The following is a 15,450-nucleotide window of genomic DNA, read 5'->3' as shown; positions in this document are numbered from 1 at the left end:
AATCTAAATCACTAGAGAAATCCCATGCAAACAAGGATAGCTATGCTTAAGGAGAAGTCTGAGAATGAAGTCCACAGTGAGGCATTATACTGTATATATTATGAGATATATTATTTAGCATTAAAGTGATGTCTTGCCTAATATGTTAGTATCTCTAAAGTAATTTATTTTGGGAAAAAGCTTCTGTCAAGTCTAGGGACAGTGGTCACAGATGTGTTGGTGGATCTATGTATAAATTCAAGTATTGATTGAGGCAGAAGACAATTGCAAAGTTATTCCTGGATTGAGCCTATATAACTCATTCCTACCACATGAAGGTTGGACTATAATATATAACATATCAATTCAAAAACATATACTGTATGTATGCATTTTTGTATAATTATTATAAAAATCTACCAGAAGGAGCCAAGCATGATCAGGACAACCTGTCCATCTTCCCTGTCAGTGTGAGCTGTTCCAAGAAAGACAATGAAGGATAAATGCAACTAACTGAACATTTGAGTAAGGAGCAAGGTGATAATATTGTACCAGCACCTTCTTCTATCCATGTTCTGTTACAAAGTCACAGCCTGACAACAACTGACACAAGGCAGGATCTAATCCAAGCCAGATCACATACACTGAAGTGTCTCACTTTCATTCAAGGATGGGAACTGTGGTACGGTATTGATTCCCAGGGTTTCTTTTTTGAATATACCAGTTTAAATATTGAAATGTGTCAAACTGTGTTATCATCTCACATATGAAATATAGTGGATTGATTAAAAATGTAATCAGATATATCTGGTGCACGGATACATGGATTGCAGGCCCCAGTGCACTGTGGCTTTGTATTAGAATGACTATTTTCAGACAACTAATGAATGAATGAATGAATGGGTGGGTGGATTTATGCTCCTCTGCTAATCATCACAATATTTCCTTTTTATTATTCAAATGTAGATTTCTGTTTTAAACCTTATACTTTTATGGAGTAACTTGACCTTTATGTTAGTTGAATTCAAATTGGAGTCTAGTTGTTGTTCTATTATCAGCTCTTATACATTGTGCACATGTTTTTACATTCATAGGGATTTGAATGATTCTGTATTTTTGGGTTTAGAAAAGTTGATTTTATCATAGTCACATCAAGACTGATCTCAGGATCTTCATAGAAAGAAAAGAACAAAGTTTCAAAGATCTGGGTATAAAATATATTTAGTGTTAAATGTTAGGCTAAAAACTTGAAAAGAGAAATACAAATGAGTAAAGAGAAATAGTATGTTTTGTTGCTACTTCTTTGTTGTACGTTTTTGTTCTAAATCGTATATTTAAGATATGTTTACAAAATAGTGAAAATAAGGTTCAACTTCCATGGCTGTGTAACACTGAAATTAAGTCAGTTCATTATATTTTATTAGAAAATGTTGCAAATTATTATGTTTTTATATTCATCTCCTTATAGTCTTACTTGCATACACTTGTTAAAACCTGATAATTATTAAATGAGTTTTAAATTATAGCCTTCAGTTAAGGCCTATTGTTGTTATGCTTGAACTGCCAGAGAAGGAGTAATAATAGAATTAGAAATGTGTCAGGAATGCTTAGTACACGGTGTGCATGTCATACTTTTTAGTAGGAAAATTTAGCATCTCGAAATTTGAACCCAGTCCTCTTATTGTGATGTTTTGCTAGCAGATCATGGTTTTGTGAATAGGTAGCTGACAAGCATTTACAAGAATTATGCTAGTATTATGGAAGATGACACTACATTTGAAGGAGAAAATTATAGGGTGTGAATTTTATAAAGGCATAAATCAACAAATTTTGAAAAACTGAAATAAAAGATCTATAGGCAAAAGTAAATTGACCTGAAGTGAGTGAGAATGCGAGTGTACCCACTCACACGGCCAGTTCTTGCCTTGAGTCCAGTGCTGTATGGTTGTCGAAGGACATGGATAAGTGAGTAAAAACTGAATTAAAGGCTAAAATAAGATTAAATGCGTAAATTTCTGTCTTGAGTTATGCTCACAATGCCAAAATGTATTGTAGACAAATGTAGGTAGACAAGAGTTCAGGACAGCACTTTCCTGTATATTCATGGTTTCTGTTTTTCCTCAGTCATAGCATACCAGTAGCAGACAAACTAAATATAAAAATGCTTAGCATTGCATTATATACATAAGTAAATATATTGTAAGTGTATTAACTGACATGTGTAGGGTAAACCCAGTATGTTAATATTTTCCTGTAAATTATCTTATATTAAGTTATGTTTTAGTCTACAATGGTTAAAGTTACTGCTTCATGGCTCCAGAAAACTGGCTTTATATTTAGTCCTGGTCACTGTCCATATGGAATCTGCACATTCTTCTCATGTCCATGTGGATGCCTTCTAGTAGTCTACATTCTGTACATTCCTAATCTAATAGACATGGAGCGTAAATTTATTTTTGACTCGAAATGGTCCATTATGAGTGGGAATGGATGTGTACACGAGCAAGTGTATTGTGGAATGAATTGGCACCTCATCTAAGGTTGCAGTTCCCCACATCTCTTACTTTCTATCAAGTTGATCCAGTAAATGGAATGTCACAAAAACAACCATAAGACGTTGAGAAGGTTTGGGGCAGCTACCTGTATAATTGTTCCCGGCTGCAAAATTGATTCAGAAGAGTTGTCATGTTTACATAACAGAGTCCAAAACAGAACTGATTCTCTTGACACAAGATGGCAGCTTTAAAGGCCAGTGGAGGAAGTGATGTCATCATTACCGGTACCAGAAGTGACGTCATTGGCTGCCTCATAGCCGGGTGGGATTTCCCTAGAATGGTCTGCAAAAGATCGAGAGGGAAAATTAGTGCACTTTGCCACCCCCCGGTCCAGCGTTGTATCACATGTATTCAAGCCCTTTAGTTGTCTCCTAAACACGTGTGTGTGACAGGAAGCATATACAAATCACATCAGGACTGAAGGACCATCTCTTTACTCTTTTTTTTAACAATTGTACTTCCAACATTAGTTTTCTGATATGAACGTTCTTGTCTTTTATCCTCCATCTACTTGTCTATTTTCAATTTGTTTCTGTTCAAGTTCTTTACTCCCTCTTCTTAATATTATTATCATGTTGTCCTTCTTTCTGTTTGTGCCCACGCTTGGCTGAGTGGTATAGGGATGGCAACATGCAGACCAAATCAAAGGGGCTGAACAGTCAGTGTTTCTTCTCCTTTTTTTAATTTTCTCAATCTGCCAGGGTCTTAAAGTTCCAAGTGATGGTTACACAGGTAAATGATAACATAATATAAAGTACATTAAAAACAGTTTAAGCCAAGGAGGACAGAACTATCCTCCAGTCTACTAAGACACATGAGATTGTTAAGTTCTGGGCTTCACGTTTCTTGGACAAAAGGCAAAGTCAAGTCTGTCCCTGGGTATTCTAGAATGTAACACAGTGCAAGTTTTTGTGTGTGAATGTGGATGATTTAGATACTGCTGCTTTAGTATATTGCCATCTTCTGGTTAAAGATGGTATTAAAGAAATGATGAGTAGGCTGCATCAGTTTTATTCTTTATTTTTTCTTGACTACATGATGATCATTGTGTGTAAGCAAATAAAAAAATAAGTAAAAAAATATGTGGACTAGAATGGAATGGATACGTATCCCATGGGGAAGCCACACAGCAAAATTGTCATTGCTGAGTGAGGAAATGTAGTAGTAGTTGGGACCACATTACTAAGCTATTCCTGAATAGAACTAAGATTAACATTTTTACAGCAACTGAAATCATATTTTTTCATTTGTTATAGAAAAATCCATATTTTTTGCAGCACTAGAATAGTGACTATGGTAGTGACACCTCTTTTTTGATATTCATTACTTAACATAACATAACAGACCTGCTAAATCCAATCCCGTGTTGCAGAATTCAGAGTTTATCCAGGTACCCAAGGTGTGCCAGGCAATCACTGGGTCCACTCGTGGCCATACCCACAGTCGCACGGGCAATTCTGGATTACCCATAACATGCACACCTTCGCGAAAGTGGAAGTAAAACTGGAAAAACGAGAGACATGATAAAAACTTCTTTCAGACAATGAGGAGGTGCAGGAATTGAGCCCAGGGTGATGATACTGTGAGCCACCCCTCACATTTATAAGCATTTAATTTATTGAACATCTTCTTAAAGGACAGTAAGTCACAGTCAATGTATTTCTTTCAGATTCTCCAGTGACAACAAGCTTTCAGTCATACCTTCCATTCTATTATTTCAGTGGAGTGAACATGAAGGGAAAGTCAAGACAATGAAAAGCTGGCTTGTGTAGAGAGGAAATTGCAGCAACATTAAACACACAGAGTGAGGGAATAAAACTAAGCTGAGAGTAAGGAAAATAAAGTACAAATCCCTCCTGCGGCACAGAACTAATATTAGATAGAATGGCAGTGTGTTGACATGTCAGTGAATTAGCCTTTCAGTTGATGTTAGTGCAAGTATTTCATTAAAGTGTGAATAGGCAATGGACTTTACACCCATTTCATTTACTTAATGATTAATGATTATTTTAGACGTCCTTGAGAGGAATGAAGTGAAGATTTCTTTTTCCCTTATTTGTTAAGTAGACGTCAGCATAATTAAAGTTATGAGACATAAAATTGAAACAAGTATTTTATCCCTATGGCAGTAGCGTCAGAGTTCTGTGTGACTGGTAACTCATGGTTGTGAAGGAGCAAAATTTATTTATTTGATTAGGGAGTCTGTATGACATTTTGAAAGCTGAAGCCAGAGAAAAAATTGCTATTGGAAGGATTCGTCCATATTTTAGGAAAGTTGTGGTTAATGCCCAAGGAGAAACCAAGTGTTACGGTTGAAGGGGATAGGAGAGGTTACTGGGTATGTGAGATGCAGTTTTCATTTCTAATAGCTTTTTGGCCATAAATACTGCATTTTTTGCATCTGTTCTTGTGGGCCTCTTAGTGATTTGTTAATCTTACTGATCATGGTAATTCAAAAAAGTTATATTTAGCAGTTGCAGTAAACTGGTTAAGAGAAAGTGCAAGTGAGCATTTGTGTGAGTGTACCTTGTGACAGCTTACTGTTCCATCCAGGGTTCCAACAAGAGCTACCAGGATAGGCTTGTGACGTCCGGCTGTGCTTCGGTGTCTGTTTTAAAATAGGATGTGTACTAAATCCGCATCAGTACAGCATGGACACTCAGTATACCTTTCCCACCATATACTGTATATGTAGTTATTTTGGTATTTACGCTTTTCTGCACATGTAATAACAGTTTTTCTTTTTGAAGAAAATTCACATTTTGGCTTGTTTTTCTCGGGGTAAACATAATGCTAATAATGTTAATGCTAATAAAGGATAAAATAAAGGATGAAAAAAGTCCAAATGGCCAAGCGCATAGAATGTGAGGAAAACACATACTTAGTCCATGAGATTACACACCTACAATATGCTCATTCATCATCATCATTTTGTTTTCTTAAATGAATAAATCAGATTAATTTACACAGCAGTAAAACCTTGGTTTGTGAGTAACTTGGTTTGTGAATGTTTTGCAAGACAACCTAAAATTTTTTATAAATTTTAACTTGATAAATGAGCGAGGTCTTGCAATACGAGTAGTACATATACACTTTGTCTGCCAAGCATCATGTGATCACCACGTGATCTCACTGCGGGATTGTGGGTAATCGTCTCCAATGCTCGGTCTCAGTCGGCGTGCCTCACTCATATAGTCAACATCCATATGAGCGTATACTGTTTACTATAGCATGGTGACCACGTGTGTGTGTGCTGTAACGTGCGAGTCCCTGTCATGCACCCCAAAACACGAGGCTAAGTCTCAGTACTTTAGCAAAACCTGCAGGAAACAGGAACAGCACAGTTATTTATTGTAGCGGGATCTACCGCTCTCCTATGCAGAGACACAGCAATCAGGCAGGGTCGTGACCAGGTTAATGGATAAGTAATACTGTGCTCTTGCATTTATAATGCTCCTTGCATCACCCATCAATGGCAAGCGCTTATAGCATGACCGCAATCTTTTCTGATTCACTTTTACAGCAAACTGCTACAACACTGGGAGCCTGCGGTTGCTTCAGGACACTCTTTCGCGTGTCGTCCCATTGGGAGGGAATCCCAAAAGAGTTTAGAAACCTTACAGCATATAAAGCATTTTTTTTTAAATTTTGTGTCCATGTGTAGTGGCTCTTCAGGCAAAAGCAACTGTCATTGGATAGGTTTCCTTGTTAAAGTCGCAAAAAAAGAAAAAGATTCCCGTGAGCCAACAGATAGCAGTGATTCCGTTAATTAGACTGAAAGTCGTCCTACACAATAACTCTCCTCCTGTCCTCTCTCTCGTCTCCCTCACACCAACCACGATTCTTTTCAAAGGTAAAGTGCAGAATTATTTGTTTCACGTGTTTTTACTTTATATTTTGTGTTAATCATTTTTATATTAATATTTTTTGGTTGTAGAACGAGTCATCTGAGTTTCCATTATTTCTTATGGGGAAATTCATTTTGATATATGAGTGCTTTGGATTGCAAGCACATTTCTGGAATGAATTATGCTCGCAAACCGAGGCACCACTGTATTTGTAAGTCTAGTCTTTTGTTGTTTAATGTCTCTGTAATAATCTTTTATCATTAATTTCCATCCATCCATTAACCAACCCGCTGAATCCGAACACAGGGTCACGGGGGTCTGCTGGAGCCAATCCCAGCCAACACAGGGCACAAGGCAGGAACTAATCCTGGGCAGGGTGCCAACCCACCGCAGGACACACACAAACACACCCATACACCAAGCACACACTAGGGCCAATTTAGAATCGCCATTCCACCTAACCAGCATGTCTTTGGACTGTGGGGGGAAACCGGAGCGCCCGGAGGAAACCCACGCAGACACGGGGAGAACATGCAAACTCCTATCATTAATTTATGAAACAGTATTTTACATAAGTCACAGTTAAAGCTGACTACTTGTTCATAAAAGAGGAAAAAAAGTAAGAAGGATAATACTGAGAAATAAAGATCAAACTTATTTTATATAGTTTATATTTTTTTTTTTATATAATTTTGATCTGTATGACTCTAAAAAGGCCCTATAGGACTGTGTGTGGGTGTGTATATGTGCTCAGTGGCTAACTGCCAACCAATCCAGTGTAGATTTCCATCTTGCTTCCAGTACTACTGACATTGCTGATCTGGACAAGGAGGCTAGAAAAGTGATGGATGAATGGATATTTTTTCTTTTGGAGTTCAAAAACTACTCAAAGACCATATGGAGAGGCAGAGCTGGAGAACAAAATAAGTTGTGTGTTGGAAAAGAGTTGATACACCTAAGGTCATCATTCCTCTTTTGTTTCAAAAAATGGCAGCACAACTTTTAAGACTATTGCAATATGAAACACCTCATACTGCACAGATATGAATATATTATGAAAGCATTTTCTGTTTTATTGCATATATAGTTGTTTTTTCTTCACATTTTACTTATGCTTTATACTATGTTTACTTTGGGAGGCAAGCTCGTAGATAATGTACCATTTAGGCAACTGTTTTTTAGGTATGTTTGCAATACTGTGAAAAGCACCTACTGTGGTTGTTTTATCTTTCTGTCTGCATGAAAAAACTCAGCTCCCACTGAACCAATTTTGTTGGTTCTTTAAGGAAATTTGTAAGGAAAATGCATTTTTTACTGACTTGTCTTAGATAAGATGTGCTGTACAAATTTTTGAAAATTTAAAATCCACTGAAAAGCATTGGCAAATTTGTAAACTTGTTTATCTTAAAACAGAGACGCAATCTGTCCAACCACAATTATGGATTCGTTTGCTGTTTCAAATTTACCTTGAGAGAGGTCACATGAATTTAATATTTTGCGCATTTTCCTCTTTACTCATCTAATTGCCAAAATGGCAATGAAACAGATCCCCAATACAAGTTAATCAAACACCAGCTCAAGTCTCCTGCTGTTTGAGGTAAGTTAACCATAAAACAAAAAAAAGTAAATGTAAGAGGAAAGGAATTACATGTTCCTATCTCTGTGAGCACATTGTGTCTTTGTGGACCAGGAGAAAGCATATGACAGGGTTCCTCGAGAGAAGCTGTGGTATTGTATGAGGAAGTCGGGAGTGGCAGAGAAGTAGGTAAGAGTTGTACAGGATATGTACAAGGGAAGTGTGACCGTGGTGAGGTCTGCGGTAGGAGTGACGGATACATTCAGGGTGGAGGTGGGATTACATCAGGGATCGGTTCTGAGCCCTTTCTTATTTGCATTGATGATGGACAGGTTGACAGATGAGATTAGACAGGAGTCCCTGTGGACTATGATGTTTGCTGATGGCATTGTGATCTGTAGCGATATTAGGGAGCAAATTGAGGACAGGTGGAGATATGCTGTAGAGAAGAGAGGAATGAAGGTCAGTAGGGACAAGACAGAATACATGTGTGTAAATGAGAGGGAGGTCAGTGGAATGGTGAGGATGCAGGGAGCAGAGTTGGTGAAGGTGGATGAGTTTAAATACTTGGGATCAACAGTACAGAGTAATGAGGATTGTGGAAGAGAGGTGAAAAAGAGAGTGCAGGCAGAGTGGAATGAGTGGAGAAGAGTGTCAGGAGTAATTTGTGACAAACGGGTATCAGCAAGAGTGAAAGAGAAGGTCTACAGGACGTTGGTGAGACCAGCTATGTTATATGGGTTGGAGACAGTGGCACTGACCAGAAAGCAGGAGACAGAGCTAGAGGTGGCAGAGTTAAAGATGCTAAGATTTGCATTGGGTGTGACAAGGATGGATAGGATTAGGAATGAGTACATTAGAGGGTCAGCTCAAGTTGGATGGTTGGGAGACAAAGTTAGAGAGGCGAGATTGCGTTGGTTTGGACATGTGCAGAGAAGAGATGCTGAGTATATTGGGAGAAGGATGCTAAGGATAGTGCTGCCAGGGAAGAGGAAAAGAGGAAGACCTAAGAGAAGGTTTACTGATGTGGTGAGAGAAGACATGCAGGTCCAACAAGAACAAGATGCAGAGGATAGAAACATATGGAAGAAGATGATCTGCTGTGGGAACTCCTAACGGGAGCAGCCGAGAAAAGAAGAAGAAGATCTCTGTGAGCACAAAATGAGCAAATACTGTATGTACTCAGTATTTCTCTGACACAGTAGTTTATCACCAAAGTACCTATCATCTGAAATAGCAGCCAACAATTTTACCTTCAAATCTCTTCAACAGAGATTTTAACTCTCCATCTGGTAGTTCTTTTAACAAATGTCATGGTTAGGAAATTTGAATTACAATTAGTTTGAGACCTGGCAACTGACAATAGAATATCAATTGTCACAAAACGACCAAAAGACATTGGGAAGGTTTGGGGCAGCCATCCATATAATTTTTCCCAGCTGCAAAACTTATTAATAACAACAGACATGTTCACATGAATGAATCCAAAACAAAACTGATTAACTGGAAGCAAGATGACAGCTTTAAAGGCCAGTAGAGGAAGTGATGTCATCGGAGCAGGAAGTGACATCGTTGGCTGCCCCAGAACAAGGCGGGATTTCCCGAGAATGGTCTGCAAGGGATTGAGAGAGAGAATTAGTACACTATGCCACCTCCTGGTCCGGCATGGAATTACATCTATTCAGGCCCTTTAGTTGTCCACTAAACATATATGTGTGACACAATATACACCATTTTTACTTTGTGTTGAAATTGGAATCTGCTGTCTCTGAAAGCTGTTTAGCTTTTAAATTACATTTTGAACTATGGTACATGACACTGTAGTGTGCTGTTAAAATATGTTTGAATGTAGTCTACTAATGCATGTAATTGCATTCCTTTATCTGTTTTTTCTGAATATAACTCATCACAAAAATATTTAATAAACAAGAACATGTTAACTTTTTACTTACTTGATGGAGTAAGTACAACAATTAAAATCATGCATACATTTGCTAACCTGTTTTTATTTTTTAATGAGTAAAAATCATTTTGGTGCAGTTTACATATTATTATTACTTTACTCGCACAAACAGAAAGCAGATGAGTGAGGTTTCTGTTGATTGCTCCATAACACTTTGATTCATTGGGGTAGATTGCCACCTGTTGGGCAGTCTTGGAACTGTCTTTTAGTCAGTAAGAACTGCACCAAGTGAATAATAAAGTCAGCTCCATAAACATCATCAGCACTTCATTACTGGGAAGTTCTGCACATACTGTAACATGTGATCCAGAATAACAAAAGTCCAAAACTTTCGGAAGGACCTGCAGAACAAACAGAAGAGGGCTTCAGGTCTAAGGATAAGGAGGAAGTCAAGCAGGTATAGGTACAGCTTTAGAATAAGAAGTAGTATAGGAACAAGTTGGAGTGAAAGTATTAACTGAACAGCACTGGGGGTGTGAACTGGAGTGGGAAAAAGGACATCGCAGTTCAGTAATCAGAAGGTGGTTGGACAGTGCCAATCTGTGTTTTTTAACAGATTTAACTCTCGCTCGCCAAGAAGATTATTTTGTGTACCTATGTCCTCACCCCACTGCATTTCCCCTAAGAGGACACCATCCTTGTCATCTGAGCCCTAACTCCCCTTCCTGCTCTGCCTGCCCCAACTGATCACGTGAGACGTGCTCTATAGAAGCTCTGCCCTGCCAAAGCTGCCAGCCTGGATAGCACTATCCAGAGGGCACTCAAGATATGTGCTAAAAGGTTCTTTGAAGTGTCTCAGACCATATCCTCTCTATGATTTATTATCCTGGAACATTTTTAGCCATCATCTTATACCACAACAGTGTACTGAGAGGCATCCTCAGCCTTTATAATGTGTCCTTTCTTCATGCTCGACTTCAATTTTGTTATTTTTAAGAAAAACATTGGCAAAGGGAAAAAAACACCCAAAGCATATTTCTGTGATTGATTAATTTATATAAACTCTGATGCAGAACAATAGTTGTTTACTCCCAGTACCTTTTCTTAGCTCAGTCAAAGGATTCCTTTCCATCTTTTCAGTGATGTCTTCCCTTAGAGGAGGAAGTCAGTCAATTAAAAATGAAAACACTTATGGCATGAAGTATGCTCTATTCAGATGTGATACCTGAGCTATTTAATAAAGGACCATTCTGACATGCTCAGGGTCATTCATTCATTTTGTTTTTGATCCCATTTAGTCCAATAGAGGGTTGTGGGAGTCCCATCTTGGCAGTACTGGGCGCAAGGCAACAACCAGATCTATGAGAAGTTCCAGTCTGTTGCACTCCACACTTACACTCCCACAGCAGGCCAGTTTACAGTGACCAGTTGTCTTATGTATTTAGGACAAGAAAAAACAGGCACACAGAAAGAACACATACTCTCCGCACAGACATTACCCAGGCCAGCAGTTGAACCAATCACTTTGACCTGCTCAGGGTTATAAATAATAAAATGCAGGATGGGTATTGTGGAATGTAACTGCTAGGATGTCTGGAAATTAAGAATTAACAGACAGTAAATGGGCATTGACTATGAAACATTTTTGGAAGGGGCTTCATTAACAAAGACAACTAAGTGGAACATCATAAGGGTTTGCTGGCAGTGAACTCAGAGGAAGGAGAAGATCAGAAACTAGAAGCTTTGGTTCAAAATGCATGCTATTGGATTTGGGCAAACTGAAGTAGACAAACAGGTCCAACATACCCAACTCTTTTAGCCGTTTTTTTTTTTTTCAATATGTACCAGCATATCCTGGTACTACTGGACTCGTACAGAAGCCTAGTCCATCCCTCTGTACATTCATACAAACTCATTAACAGTTTTCTGTCAGTGGTGTAATTTGTTAAACTAAGATGTACATCTCATGGATGCAAATGGAAACCTGGAAATTGAAAAGTTCTAGTATTAGACAACTTGTGCATGTGTTGTGACCTGTAGGGACATCTCAGACCACAAACCCCAGACATAACCACATAGACACAAGTCCTAGGTTCAACAAAATGTTTATTTTAAAGAAATGTCTTACACAGGATCTTCCATTATAAACAATTCTTCTTTATCTTTCGTTTCCTACCTTCTTCTGTACTCCTTCCAAGGCAAACAAACCACTCCCAACTCCAGTTTGCCTGAATGATGCAAAGCAGCTTCCAAGAGTACTTATGAGCCACATTATTGCACCCAGGAAGCACTTCTGGGTAAGACTGAATCGTCTTAAAGGTTGGAATCTACCTCCATGAAGTTGTTCATGGTGACTATCAAGAAACGCAGCAGCCCTGTGGGTGTGCACATGAGAGATCAACCAGAGAGGTGCTGCAGTCTATCATGTTGGGAGAGCCTGTGTCCCCAGGAGGCAGACACCTTCCATCCTTCCATTGTAAAGACCTCCTGACCAGGTAAGGAGCCATTGTTCCCAGCCGGGACACTGTTTTTGTGCATACTCTGGGGTTTTGACACATATGGAATCAATTCTTGGTGCTTTTTTCACATGTTGCATTGAAATTTAACAGATGATTTTCTTTATTCACGTGATGCTGTTTTGAAGGTCACGACTTCAATCACTGCACTGAAGATGTAGTGGATGCTACGCAATAAATATGCCAGGGTTCCCGCTACATGTTATCTTTCAGCACATAAAACAATCTCAAGAGATCTTTAGTGTTACTTACCTTATATTAATCGGAAATAGGCCCTAGTGATAGGATTTCAGTTTTGGGTTTGACTTTGCTATGCCTCGACTTGCCTGGAGTATTGTCTTGTTTTTTTTTGCTATTGGGAATGCCAGGTTTTTAATTATCATTAACTTGTTGTTAATGTACAGCCAACCACCCCATTCTTCCATTTATCATTCCCTTTCTTTTATTTTTTGGCCATACTACTTGTCTTTATGCCCATCTTCCATCTTCAGATTTAAAGACTCCTACCAGAAGGCAGCCATATCATCCTATAGTTCATTTGTGATTAAAACATGTCCTAGCTTCATGTGAGAATTCTCTGAATCTTTCTAACCAGACTAGTTGGTTAATCGGGTGCTCCAAGAATTGCTATTCCTCTAGTAGCCAAGGTTTACCCACATTTGATTCTGAATTGGTTTTAATTTGAATATTGTTGCTTGTCTTTAGATGTGATTTGTGCTCATCATTTTTTTCTTTGTAAAGGCACATTGAACCCTGGCACATCCATGCTCCTTTTGTGTAGTGCCAGTACTTGATCTTCTGGAACCTGCACAAAGTAGGTGAGGTAAAGGAATCCACAAGAGGGCAGTAGAACAACTTTTTAGCTGGGAGCTCACAAGAGGATTTAAAAAAATGATACCAAAGCACTGATGGTATCTTCTTAGCTCATATACTCAACATTCGAAAGATAAAATGTGCCAGAATCTTATTTATGTAACATAATCTTCTCAAATCAACCTAATCTAATTCAGAGTTCTTAGGTCCTGGAGGTGGACGGCATGGTGGCGCAGTGGTAGCGCTGCTGCCGCGCAGCTAGGAGACCCGGGTTTGCCTCCCGGGTCCTCCCCACGTGGAGCTTGCATGTTCTCCCCGTTTCTGCATGGGTTTCCTCCGGGCTCTCCGGTTTCCTCCCACAGTCCAAAGACATGCAGGTTAGGTGGATTGGCAATTCTAAATTGACCCTAGTATGTGCTTGGTGTGTGGGTGTGTTTGTGTGTGTCCTGCGGTGGATTGGCACCCAACCCTAGATTGGTTCCTACCTTGTGCCCTGTGTTGGCTGGGATTGGCTCCAGCAGACCCCCATGACCCTGTAGTTAGGATTCAGCGGGTTGGAAAATGGATGGATGGTTGGATGGATAGGTCCTGGAGTAGGTACCGACCCTGGACAGTGTGCAAGTTCATCACAGGACATAGCAGAGGGGGGAAATTCAGTAGAGAATATTTTATGCTGTTAGTTACAGAGCCTAGAGCCTACTATGGGAAAGAAAAATCAAAAAGAGTAGAAAAAGGGTTCCTGTGACAGTTACACAACCGTAGCACAGCAGCAGCAGATTGAGAGGCAAATTTTTGACTTTAAAATACTGCTTATGTTATACAAAGCCTTAAATAATCTCGCTCCATCTAAGATTTCAGAATGCCTCTCACCTTACACTCCAAATCGTAACCTTAGATCTTTAAATGAGTGTCTGCTTATAATTTCAAGAGCTAAACATAAAAGAAGTGGTGAGGCAGCCCTCTGCTGTTATGCATCTAAAATCTGGAATAGTTTACCAATGGAAATTCACCAGGCTAATATGGTGGAACACTTTAAAAAAAACTGCTAAAAGCCCATTATTTTAACATGGCTTTCTCATAGCTTCATTTTAGTGTAACCCTGTTTTCTGGATATGCATTTAATTATATTTTTTTTTATCATGGCCCTCCCGTCCATACTAACCTCTACTCTCTCTTCTGTTCTTTTTCTGGTTTTCTGTGGTGCTGATCTGCACCACCACCACCTAATCAAAGCACCATGCAGTCCTTACATTGATGGATTAAAGGCCAGAAGTCCACATGACCATCATCATCAAGTTCTTCCATGAGAAGCCTAAAAACCACGAGGACTGATTGAGGTCATTTATGTCAGGTAGAATGCCTAGAGGGGGCTGGGTGGTCTCGTGGCCTCGGAACCCCTGCGGATTTTTTTTTTTCTCCAGCCTTCTGGAGTTTTTTTTTTGTTCTGTCCTCCTGGCCACCGGACCTTACTTTATTCTTTGTTACTTAGCTCTTTGAGGGCTGAAAATTTTTTCCAAGAAACTAAGTTTTTTGAAAAGCACTCAATGTACTAGTTTCACACATAAAACATCTGTTGCTACGTGCTGTGGCTGCTGTTGGCGCCTGTTCGGCATCTCTTGCAGCAGTGGCTGCACAGGGGCAGCTTAATGGCCAGCAGGAATGCATGGCGCACCGGCTACCTCTCTGTCTTTGAGCAGCAGGTTGGCGACAGTCGCAGTGTGATGCAATCTGGTTTGTACCTCTCATCATCACAAGTGGTGGTTCTCCTAGGCCAGGGGTCCTCAATCCCAGTCCTGGAGAGCCGCAGTGGCTGCAGGTTTTTGTTCTGACCTGGTTGCTTAATTAGAAAGCAATTCTTGCCAATAAAGCACTAACAAGCTATGAAATTAAATTAACTCTGCTATGTCAAGTCATTCCCATATCCTAGATTTTCTTTCCCTTTCTATCATGCAAATGATTTGAAGGCTAAAATGGACGAGTAATTCTCAGTCCTTCACTTTTTTCTCTTCATTTTTCTTCCAAGTATTTAATTAAACCCAATAGTGCAGATAAATACACACAGGTGTAAATGTAAATAAGCTAAATGGAGAAATGCTGCTCTCTCTTGTCATTTACATGTTATTGATAATAAGGAGCAATTAAAATAGCTGTTTAAGACAAAATTAAGCAATAAGTGCTTTTTGTTAAGCAACTGGGTTGGAGCAAAAACCTGCAGCCACTGTGGCTCTCCAGGACCGTGATTGAGGATCCCTGTCCTAGG

The 15,450-nt window shown here is 39.2% G+C and overlaps 1 long non-coding RNA gene across 1 annotated transcript in view; it reads left to right on the top strand.

Annotated features, from left to right (window-relative positions):
• LOC120523678 overlaps window positions 1-13,485 on the top strand; it is a 45,897-nt gene extending 32,412 nt beyond the window's left edge. Inside the window, exon 3 of the long non-coding RNA XR_005632680.1 lies at window positions 12,060-13,485. This is a non-coding gene — a long non-coding RNA (uncharacterized LOC120523678). The remainder of the gene's footprint in view (window positions 1-12,059) is intronic.
• The last annotated feature ends 1,965 nt before the right edge of the window (window positions 13,486-15,450 follow it).

This window comes from Polypterus senegalus, chromosome 2, assembly GCF_016835505.1.
Source record: "Polypterus senegalus isolate Bchr_013 chromosome 2, ASM1683550v1, whole genome shotgun sequence".
NCBI lineage: Eukaryota > Metazoa > Chordata > Cladistia > Polypteriformes > Polypteridae > Polypterus > Polypterus senegalus.
Note: the sequence above shows the minus strand (reverse complement) of the source record. Positions and strands in the feature narration are given on the sequence as shown.